Genomic DNA, 10,780 nt, shown 5'->3' on the forward strand with positions numbered 1-10,780 from the left:
ATGATAGATAGATAGATAGATAGATAGATAGATAGATAGATAGATAGATAGATAGATAGATAGATGATAGATAGATAGATGATAGATAGATAGATAGATAGATAGATAGATAGCAGGGTTAGAGAGATAGATAGATAGATAGATAGATAGATAGATAGATAGATAGATAGATAGATAGATAGATGAGAGCGAGAGATCTTCTGCTTTGCTTCCTACTCTACAGTTAAATTTCCCAGTTATACCAGATGTTTTGACTTTCAACTTAGAATAACTATCTTGTTTTTCTCTGCCATTGAGTTGCCTTTGCTGGGCCCCATTTCCTGGCACTATTTGCTCCGCTGACAGTTGTTTCAGTGCCTGGCAATGTCACTAAGGCTGCTGGATGACTCACCCATTCGGGTGTGTGGTTGTGCTCTGTCTGGGGATGTAACAGCGGTGATGACTGAGATGCTTTGTTCTCACTGTGCACCTGCAGGGATCAAAGCGTCTTTCTAGGACCTTTGAGCTTGACACCATCTCAAGGACAGATCTCTCTGTCCAACCCAACCTATAGCTCCAACTCTCCGGGAACATTGCTTCTTCCTTGGTTGAGAGGTTGGTTTCCACTGATGAATAGCCACAACACTCCATTGTGGCAACTAGGAAGCTGCTGGTACTAGATCAGTATTATTAACCTCTGGAGCAGGGAAGGAGAGAGACAGAAATGTGACTTGGGGCTCTTTGAACATTATAAATGGTGCTTTTGATTTTATTTTATTTTATTGTAAATCTGTTTCTAATTGTGTGTTTTTAATAAATGTCTAAGCACACATCAAATACCATATGTAAGAAAAGCTTACATACTTTGCCACAGACAGACATGATAAATGATGTCTTCTGTTAGCAATATTGCATGTCATAGGAGCAGAAGTCTGCACAGTATGCAGCAACTGCAAAAAAAAAAAAGGCAAATGTTATGCTAGGAATCATTAGGAGTTTTTGTGGCTGTGTATTCAAGTTGGTGTAAACTCCTACTGACTGCCTGGAGAGATCTTGCAGTTTTCTTGGTAAAGTTTCCTGCAGAAGTGATTTGCCATTCCCTCCTTTTTTTAAGCTAATACAATCCTAAATTGCATTAACAGAGGGATACAATCGAGATCAAGTGAGGTACTAATACCACTCTATAAAGCCTTAGTAAGACCACACCTAGAGTACTGCATCCAGTTTTGGTCACCATATTATAAAAAAGAGGTTGAGACTCTAGAAACAGTACAGAGAAGAACAACCAGGATGATCAGGGGACTGGAGACCAAAACATATGAAGAAGGGTTACAGGAACTGTGCATGGCTAGTCTAGTGAAGAGAAGGACCAGGGGAGACATGATAGCAGTCTTCCAATATTTGAGGGGCTGCCACAGAGAGGAAGGGGTCCAGCTATGTTCTAAAGCACCTGTAGGCCAGGCAAGGAATAATGGATGGAAACTGAACAAGGACAGATTTAACCTGGAAATAAGGAGAAACTTTCTGACAGTGAAAACAATCAACTAATGGAACAGCTTGCCCTCGGAAGTTGTGGGAACGTCATCACTTGAGACTTTGAAGAAGAGATTGGACTGCCATTTGTCAGAAATGGTGTAGGGTCTCCTGCTTGGACTAGATGACCTATAAGGTCCCTTCCAACTCTGATCAGAGGTGCTATTCAACTGGTTCGCACCTATTCTGGTGAACCGGTAGCGGTTATTTGGCATGGGTCACCAAACCGGTGGCAATCCCTGGCTGGCCACGCCCCCAACCCGGTCGCCCGGTCGCTCACTTGTGATCGCTCTCCTAGCTTTCCGTTCCCCACGTCCTCTTTCTCCCCGGGGAAAAGGAAGAAAGGCATGGATGCTGCAAGTATCGCTTTCCCCTTGTGAGTTAAAGTGTCTGGAGTGAAAAGGAGTGTGGTCTGACAGAGGGGTTAGGGGTGAATCGAGCCTTGGAGCACTTTTGCAGCGTAAAATAAATGCATTTTGGAAGCAGGTCTTTTAAAGTTAAAGTGCTGGAGTGAGAAGGAGTGGGGTCTGACAGAGGGAGTGGGAGAATTCACTCAAGCCTTGGAGAAATTTAAAGGAGCTGCTTCCAAAATGCTTGTCTGTTAAGTGCTCTCTGTGTGTGTGTCTGTGTGTGTGTATGAGAAAGAAAGAAAGAAAGAAAGAAAGAAAGAAAGAAAGAAAGAAAGAAAGAAAGAAAGAAAGAAAGAAAGAAAGAAAGAAAGAAAGAAAGAAAGAAAGAAGAAAGAAAGAAAGAAAGAAAGAAAGAAGAAAGAAAGAAAGAGGAAGGTAGAGAAAGAAAGAACAAAATAGGAAGAGAGAGAGAGAGATAAAACTCTGTGCTATTATTTTTAATTGTTCCATTATTTATCATGTGTTAATATTTTACACTGTCCCTACATCTAGAGTGATTTTTCTGCCTTTCTTTTGCCCAGGGCTACCACATATTTTTCAGGGTTTACATTCATTCAATGTCAATAGTCCAGAGCATAAAATACACATGTGTTTAACAAGAGTTGAAAGGGACCTTGGAGGTCTTCTAGTCCAACCCCCAGCTCAGGCAAGAAAACTGAGGATGCCAAACTCTGAGTAGAAATCCTGGGAAAGGTTTCAGAATAATACTTAGAAGGGACCTTGGGGTGAACCCTATACCATTTCAGAGAAATGGCTGTCCAGTCTTTTCTTAAAAACTTCCAGTGATTGAGCACCCAGAACTTCTGGAGACAGGCAGTTCCTCTGGTTAATTGTTCTCACTGTCAGGAAGTTTCTCCATAGGTAGCTTCTCTCTGTTCAGTTTCCATCCATTGCTTCTTGTTTGCATTCTGCTTCTTTGGAAAATACATTGTCCCCCTTTCTCTGTGGCAGCCCCTTAAAAGCCTGTTGCCTATCACACTCTTGAGTAAAGCATGTGAGCCATTTCCTCCTTTCAGTGGTCCATGAAAGTACATCTATAGTATGCAGATAATAAAGTCAAAAAAAGGTGAACAACATTTTTACAAACTATAGATAAGTTGAGGCTGAGTGACAAGGAATGGCTGGGAGGGGAGGGGCCAGGTGAGGCACCCCTTGATGTGAGTGACATTGAGTTGGCCACACCCACCCAGTCACATGACCACCAAGCTACGCCCACCCAGTCACATGACCACCAAGCACACCCACCCAGTCACATGACCACAAGCCATGCCCACCAAATAAGCCACGCCCACAGAACAGATAATAAAAAAATTTGAATTCCACCACTGACTGATTATCTGCTATCTGTTAGGGTTGAAAGACAGCGACTGACACAAAGTCACCCAACTGGTTTTGTGCACTAAGGTGGGACTAGAACTTACAGTCTCCCAGTTTCTAGCCTGGTGCCTTAATCACAACATCACACTGCTCTCTCTCATCAGGAACGAGACCAAGAATAACCATGCTAACACTGTAATGTTCTTACATGAATGTAGGGGATATCAACATCCGGAATGCTGTATGCAATTCTGGTTGTTCCCTTTGAAAAAGGGAACTATAGATCTGGGAATGTGCAGAAGAGGGCGCTTTACATTAACAGCAGGTGCAAACTCCTTCCAAAATGGGGAGGGACTATTTAGTTTGGGGGAGAGGGGATTGAAGGAGGACGTGATTAAGGTCTATGCAATCATGAAGAGATGGAGGAAATGAACCCAGGAGAGATTTATCCTCTTTCAAAACACTAGGAATAAGGAAGCTGATTGGAAGGAGATTTAGAACAGAAATCACAATCCAGAATTAAACTCCAGCATTCATTCCCTCGGGATGCACTGACAGATGGCTGTCAACCTGGGTGATTTTAAAAGATGATTGGATGCATTCATGAAGGACTGGCCTATCCAGGGGCTATTTGTCTTGACGATTGAAAGCTGCTTCAGGAATAAACATAAAACATATATATTTCTAATCAACTTAGACGGTGTGTTCTTTTCTCAAAAACAATTTTATTAGTATTCATTTTCTATTTTTGGTAAATGCTTTTGATCTAACCATTTTATTTTTCAATTCCTTATCTTTTTATTCCTTATCTTTTTATTCCTTGGTTTTTATCTTTGATCCAATTGTACCATTTTTTCCAACTGTATTAGATTTTGAGTCTACCTCATCCCTAAGTTTTTGGGTAAGCACATCCATTTCAGCACAATCAAGAACCTTCTGAATTATCAAATTATTTGTTGGCATTTGGTCACCCTTCCAATATTGTGCCAATGCAATTCTTGCTGCCGTAATTATATGGAGAATTAAATATTTCATTTCTTTTGTGTAGTCACCTTTTATCATTTCCAATAAAAATATTTCGGCCTTGAATTTTAGTTGAATATTTGTAATTTCTTTTATCCAAATTCTAATTTTTTTCCAGTATTTTTTACTTTTTGGGCAAAGCCACCAAGCGTGGAAGAAGGTACCCCTCGTTTGCTTACTTTTCCAGCAAATCGGACTGAAATTTGGGTACATATTCGCCAACCTTGAGGGTGCCAGATACCACTGGTAACACATTTTATATTGATTTTCTTTATAGACCGCCGATTTTGTTATTTTGTAATTTTGTTTCCAGATTTTTTTCCCCAATCTTCCAGGTTAATGTTGTGCCCTACATTCCTTGCCTGAGCAATCATTGGGCCTTTAACTATTTCTTCCGCCATTTCAAATTCTAATAGGTAATTATACATTTTGGAAATTAATTTTTCATCTGTTCCCTCTAATATTTTATCTAATTGGTTTGGTTTTACCTCAATTCCAAATTCTTCTACGTCTTTTTTATACCTCGTATTAAGTTGCAAACATGGCCACCACTCTATTTTCATCCCCTGCTCTCTAAGTTCTTGATTCGTCTTTAGTCGTCCTTGGGAGTTTAAGACATCATAATATCTAATCTTTCTTCTGGTTTCTAAAGCATTGGGGTGGATCAATGCCTTCATGATGGATACCCACCCTGGAATCTTCCTATAATATTTATGTTTAATCTCTTTCCAAATCTTCAATAATGAACTTCGAATTACATATCTATTAAAGTAAGAATAGCTCTTGTTTCCAGGGTTCCACATGAAGGCAGGCCACCCTGCCTGCAGGTCATGTCCTTCTAGAGTTAGGATTCTTTTGTTTCTCAGGTTGGCCCATTCTTTAATCCACATTAAGACTGCTGCTTTATAGTATAGTTTCCAGGCAGGGAGTCCAAATCCACCTCTGCATCTATTATCTCGTAATGCACTTAGTTTTATTCTCGCTCTTTTTCCTGACCAAATGAATTTCATAGTAATTTTATTTAATTCATTAAAAAACTTTTTGTCTAATTTAATTGGGATAGTTTGAAAAAGAAATAGTAATCTTGGCAAGATGTTCATTTTGATGGTCGCAATTCTCCCTAACATTGATAATTGTATTTCCCCCCGTTTTTCTAGATCCCTTTTTATTTCTAGTACTAGTTTTACATAATTATCTTCTTTTATTGTTGAACATCTTGCTGTGCGCCAAATTCCCAGATATTTAATTTTTTTTACAATTTGTACACCCATTACTTCTACCAATTTCTTTTTTTTTGTTTCTCTATTAATTTTTTTGTTATTATTTTGGTTTTGTCTTTGTTAATTGTTAAACCTGCCACTTCTCCATATCTCTCTATCTCTTTAATTAAATTTGGTCCTGATTTTATTGGTTCTTCTATGAAGAATACAAGGTCATGTGCAAACGCTTGGGCCTTGTATTCTTCTTGTTTAATTCTTAATCCTTTTATTTCCGAATTCTGTCTAACTCTCCTTAGCAAGATTTCTAGCGTCATGATAAAGAGCAGAGGTGAAAGTGGACATCCTGGCCTGACTTCTTTTCCTATCTCAAATGAATTTGTCATTTCTCCATTAATTATTATACGTGCCTTTTGATTTGAGTATACTGACCCTAACATTTTTTCAAATTTGTCCCCAAATTTCATCTCCTTTACTTGCTGCATCACAAATTGCCAATTCACTTTATCGAAGGCTTTTTGAGCATCCAGAAAAACTAATGCGGCCTGATTTTTTTTGGTTGCGCCTCGTAGTACTCCAAGACATCTAATACTGTCCTTGTATTGTTTTTTATTTGTCTTATTGGTAGGAAACTGTTTTGATCTGTATGTAAGTATCTACTCAATATTTTTTTTAATCTCTCAGCCATTATGTTCATAAATATTTTGTAGTCGGCGTTCAATAAAGAAATTGGTCTATAATTTTTTATGTGACTGATATCCGCGCCCTCCTTCGGTATTAATGTAATGTACGCATCTCTCCACAACATTGGTAGCTTTGCCTCTGTGAGTACTTCATTATAAATTTCTAAAAGGATTGGGTCGAATATTTCACCTAAGGTTTTATATAATTCTGCCGGTAGCCTGTCTGTTCCAGGGGTTTTATTATTTTTTTGTTTACTAATTGCCTCTTTTAGTTCCTCCTCAGTAATCTCTTCATTTAATCTTTCCCTTTCTTCTTCAGTTAGTATTGGAATATTTTCTTCCTCTAAGTATTGTTTAATTTTCTCTTCACTCATATCTTCTTGTTTATAAAGTTCACTAAAATATTCCAGTACTATTTCTTATTTTCTTTTCCATATTGTTTTGTATCTTTCCCTCCTTATCTTGTAATTGCTGGATCCATCTTTTTTCTTTTTCCTTCCTTAACCTATATGCAAGCCACCTTTCTGGCTTATTTGCATTTTCAAAATAATATTTGCTTTACTAATTTCAAGGCTCTTAAATTTCTTTCCTGTTCTAATATGTTCAGTTTATGTTTAGCTGAACTACATTTACTTATGATTTGCGCATTCTCTGCTGTTAATTGTGCTTGTCTTTCCAATTTTCTGATATCATTCTGTAATTCATTACTTTCTTTTTCTTTTTTCTTTCTAGCAATATATGCAATTGTTTGACCTCTTAGGTAGGCTTTCGTTGTGTTCCACAGATTCTATAAAGAAGTGTGTTCTTTTATATTTACTTCAAAAACATTTCTAATTCTTTTTTTAATTTTTCTAAATATTCTTTATCTCTCAGAATTTATGGGTTCAGCATCCATCTCCCTCTTTGTTTTTGTTGGCCTTTCCATGTTACTATTAGTGGGTTATGATCTGACCACACATTTGGTGCTATTTGTACCTGCACTATGTCTTTCACTAGGGTTTTACTTATCCATGCCATATCAATTCTCAACCATGATTTATGGGGAGTGGAATAAAAGGTGAACTGCTTTTCTTTTGGATTGTGTGTTCTCCAAATACCTATTAAATTTTGTTCTTCTGCTATGTTAAAAATGTTTTTGGAAGGGTGTTCTTTTTTCTTTCTTTTACTAGTATTTTGATAATCCTTTATAATTTATAATTATCCTTGATAATCCTTGATAATCCTGCAACTGCATTGAAGTCCCCTATCATACAAATATCTTCTTTGCTTAATTCTAAAATTTTCTCATGTGTTTTTTTGTAATAAATTTCTTGTTGTTTATCATCTTTCATTTTCTAATCTACCAACTCTAATTTCTGTTCTGTTTTTTCTGTTCTCTTCTTGATCATTTGGAGTCTTTGGTCGTTCTTTTGTAAGACTTCTTGAACCAGGCCCACTTTCTCATCTTCTGAATGTCATTTTTCACTTCTCTTTTCACTTCCTCCATTTCTATTTTCATTTCTCCATGGTTCCTAGTCCTATTTTCCTGTAGCTTTATCATTGTTTCTTGTACTGATAATAAAGTGGCCTGCATGGTCTGTGTGTTCATCGCAGAAATTGTTTTATCTGTTGTAAGCATTCCTTTTATGGATCTTTGTGTAGATGGAGATGGTATTGCTGTAGTTGTTGCTGGGATGGTTTTTTTTTCCCCAGTCTCCATTGCAGTTGTTGTAATACTTGTCATTTCTTGTAGTATTCTATTTTGTTGTCCTAATATTCTTTCTAACTTCTCCCACAACACCATTCAATGTTCCTCTAATTTCTATCACTATCCTTATTCTACTATGCAGTCTACAGGCTCTATATCTTGTATTAAATCCTAATTAATTCGATAAATTTCAAAAGTTAATTAACCTATGCAGTTTTACCAATCAATCCCAATATCCAGAGCCACACTTATATTAACTGTTTACCAATCTATTGCTTCTAAATATTCTTATATATTTCTATTTGTTAATTCCTTAATACTTTAAATTACTTTAATACTTTAAATAATTAAATGTTTAAACAGTTGATTATTTAACAATTAACTTATACAGTTAGATTCCTATCTCTAATAGTCAATTTAAATTTATAAAGTTACAGTTCTACATTCCAGTATATCTTTAATAACAATAATACTTTACTAATAGGAGAAAACAAACAATATCCTAGATGGGTCAGTCGATGTAATTCTTAGAGGGTATCTGTATTAAATTCTTTAACTTATATTAAATTATTATTACATAAACAGTCACTTTTTCTCTATATATGTATTCTTCTTTACACTCTTGTCAATATATGGTTATATAGAATAAACATTTGAATATTTTATCATATAATATAAACACAAAGAAGAGAAAGAAAGAAAACAAAACAAAAGAGAGAACAACTTAATCACAATATTTTTAAGTATATAAATTTAAATATAAATATTATAATCGTTATGTTTTTCATATGGATTTTATTTGCAATGAAATGTTGTATATTACGTATTGTGTGTGTGTGTGTGTGTGTGTGTGTGTGTGTATATATATATATATATATATATATATATATATATATATATATATATATAATGTTTAACAAAGTTTATTTTTTTTATTTTATTTTTAAAGAAAGCTGCTTCAGGGGTAGGGGCAGCATGCCTTCAATTGCAAGGTGGGGGCATGTCTCTCGCCTTCAAGCATCAGAGATGTAACAGTTTCAGCAATCCAGAAAACAAAACATATTGTCAGGGGCAAAGGATCAGGACCGTATGTTAAGTTGCAGCACAGAAGATTCATTCAAGCCTATATACAAGAATCTAGCCAACTACAGGTGGTCCTCGGCTTATGGCTGCAACTGAACCCAACATTTCTGTTGCTTAGCAAAACAGGTGTTCAGTGAGTTTTGCCCTATTTTATAACCTTTCGTGCCACAGTTGTTAAATTAATCACTGCGGTCGTTAACAGTAACATGGTTGTTAAGTGAATCTGCCTTCCCCGTTGAGTTTGCTTGTCAGAGTCACAAAAGGGGCACCAGGACCTTGTAACTGTCATAAATATGAGTCAGTGGCCTGGTGTCTGAATTTGGATCACATGACCATAGGGATGCTGCAATGGTCACGTGAGAAAAGGTCATAAATCACTTTTTTTCAGCACCGTTGTAGTTTCAAAAGTTCACTAAGTGAACTGTTGTAAGTTGAGGACTACCTGTAACAGTCAGTGCTAAGTTGGCAAGGACTCTAAGCTGATGACACATTTAATTCCGCCCCCAGCTCTGCCTTCTCCTACACATATAAATTTAATAAATAAAAATAAGCTATCCAAAACTGCTTGATAGTGAGATGGGTGGCTTATAAATTTAATAAATAATAAATTAATACATTAATAAATAAAGTGTGCCATTGGCTGATATAGTCTTTCACAGTTCCAGCTGGCCAATATCTCCTCCCCACAGAGAATGCAATGAATAAACTGGTTTTAGACAGGAACATATGGGAAAATCTGATTCGCTTAAGTTACTCACCACACTTCTGACCTAGTTAAGGCTTTCTGCAAAGTCTGATATATTCAAAGGATGTGGCTTTCTACCCACAACAAGGTGGGGTTCCCCCCACTTGTGAAAAAACACTAGTATAGAATGAGATGTTTTCCTTGGTTTTAACCAAAAGAAAACGTTGATTATTACAGGAATCATTCCTCTGCTTTCTGAAAACATAACACAGAGAACATATAGCAATAGCAATAGTGCTTAGACTTATATATCGCTTTACAGTGCTTTACAGCTCTCTTTAAGTGGTTCACAGAGTCAGCCTATTGTCCCCAACAATCTGGATCCTCATTTTACCCACCTCGGAAGGACGGAAGGCTGAGTCAAACCTTGAGCCTGGCGAGATTTGAACTGCCAAATTGCAGGTAGAAGAAATAGCCTGAAGTACTGCACACTCTAACCACTGCACCACCATGGCTCAATAATTTATTGTCTCCATGTTTTTTCGCAAAGTACCCTTTCTTTTATCCTCCAGATAGTTCAAGATTAACCTGGTATATAAGCAAGGTTGGGGAAGAGAAGATTATAAAATATGAATGCCGTTGAGTATTTACCATATGTTTAACCAGAGCCTGTGAAGAACTGACTAGTTTATTAGCACATGACTGGCTTGATTTAGTTTTTTTGTGGCTTAGCCTGTTGTGTGAAACCAGTACCTTTGGTTAATGGTTCCATCATGTATTCCATAATTCAGCAGCCAGGCAAAGTACATATTGTGACTGCAATTTACAAACCATGAAGATTACCAGTAATTATTCACACACAATGATGGTCGTTAACACCATTGCGTGCATCTGCTAATGGGGATCATAATTCAAAACCTGAACACAAATCTGATTCCAGTTTGTTAATCTCTTGCCATATTACATTTTAAGGTTTTTTTTAAAAGCCATAAACAAAAAGCTAATAAAGCTAATCATTTTTAAAGCCAACCCTTGCTTTTAAAAATACTCATGGGCCACAGATATGCAGGCTAGGACGTCGGTGAAGTCTGCGAATGACACGATTACCAGATGAAACCTCACAACTCAGAAGTTGTCTACATCCACCCGGAGAGAATGAGAGT

This window comes from Notechis scutatus, chromosome 1 (assembly GCF_049901735.1).
Source record: "Notechis scutatus isolate UNSWTSFEM ecotype Mainland chromosome 1, rNotScu1.2, whole genome shotgun sequence".
In the NCBI taxonomy this organism is placed as follows: domain Eukaryota; kingdom Metazoa; phylum Chordata; class Lepidosauria; order Squamata; family Elapidae; genus Notechis; species Notechis scutatus.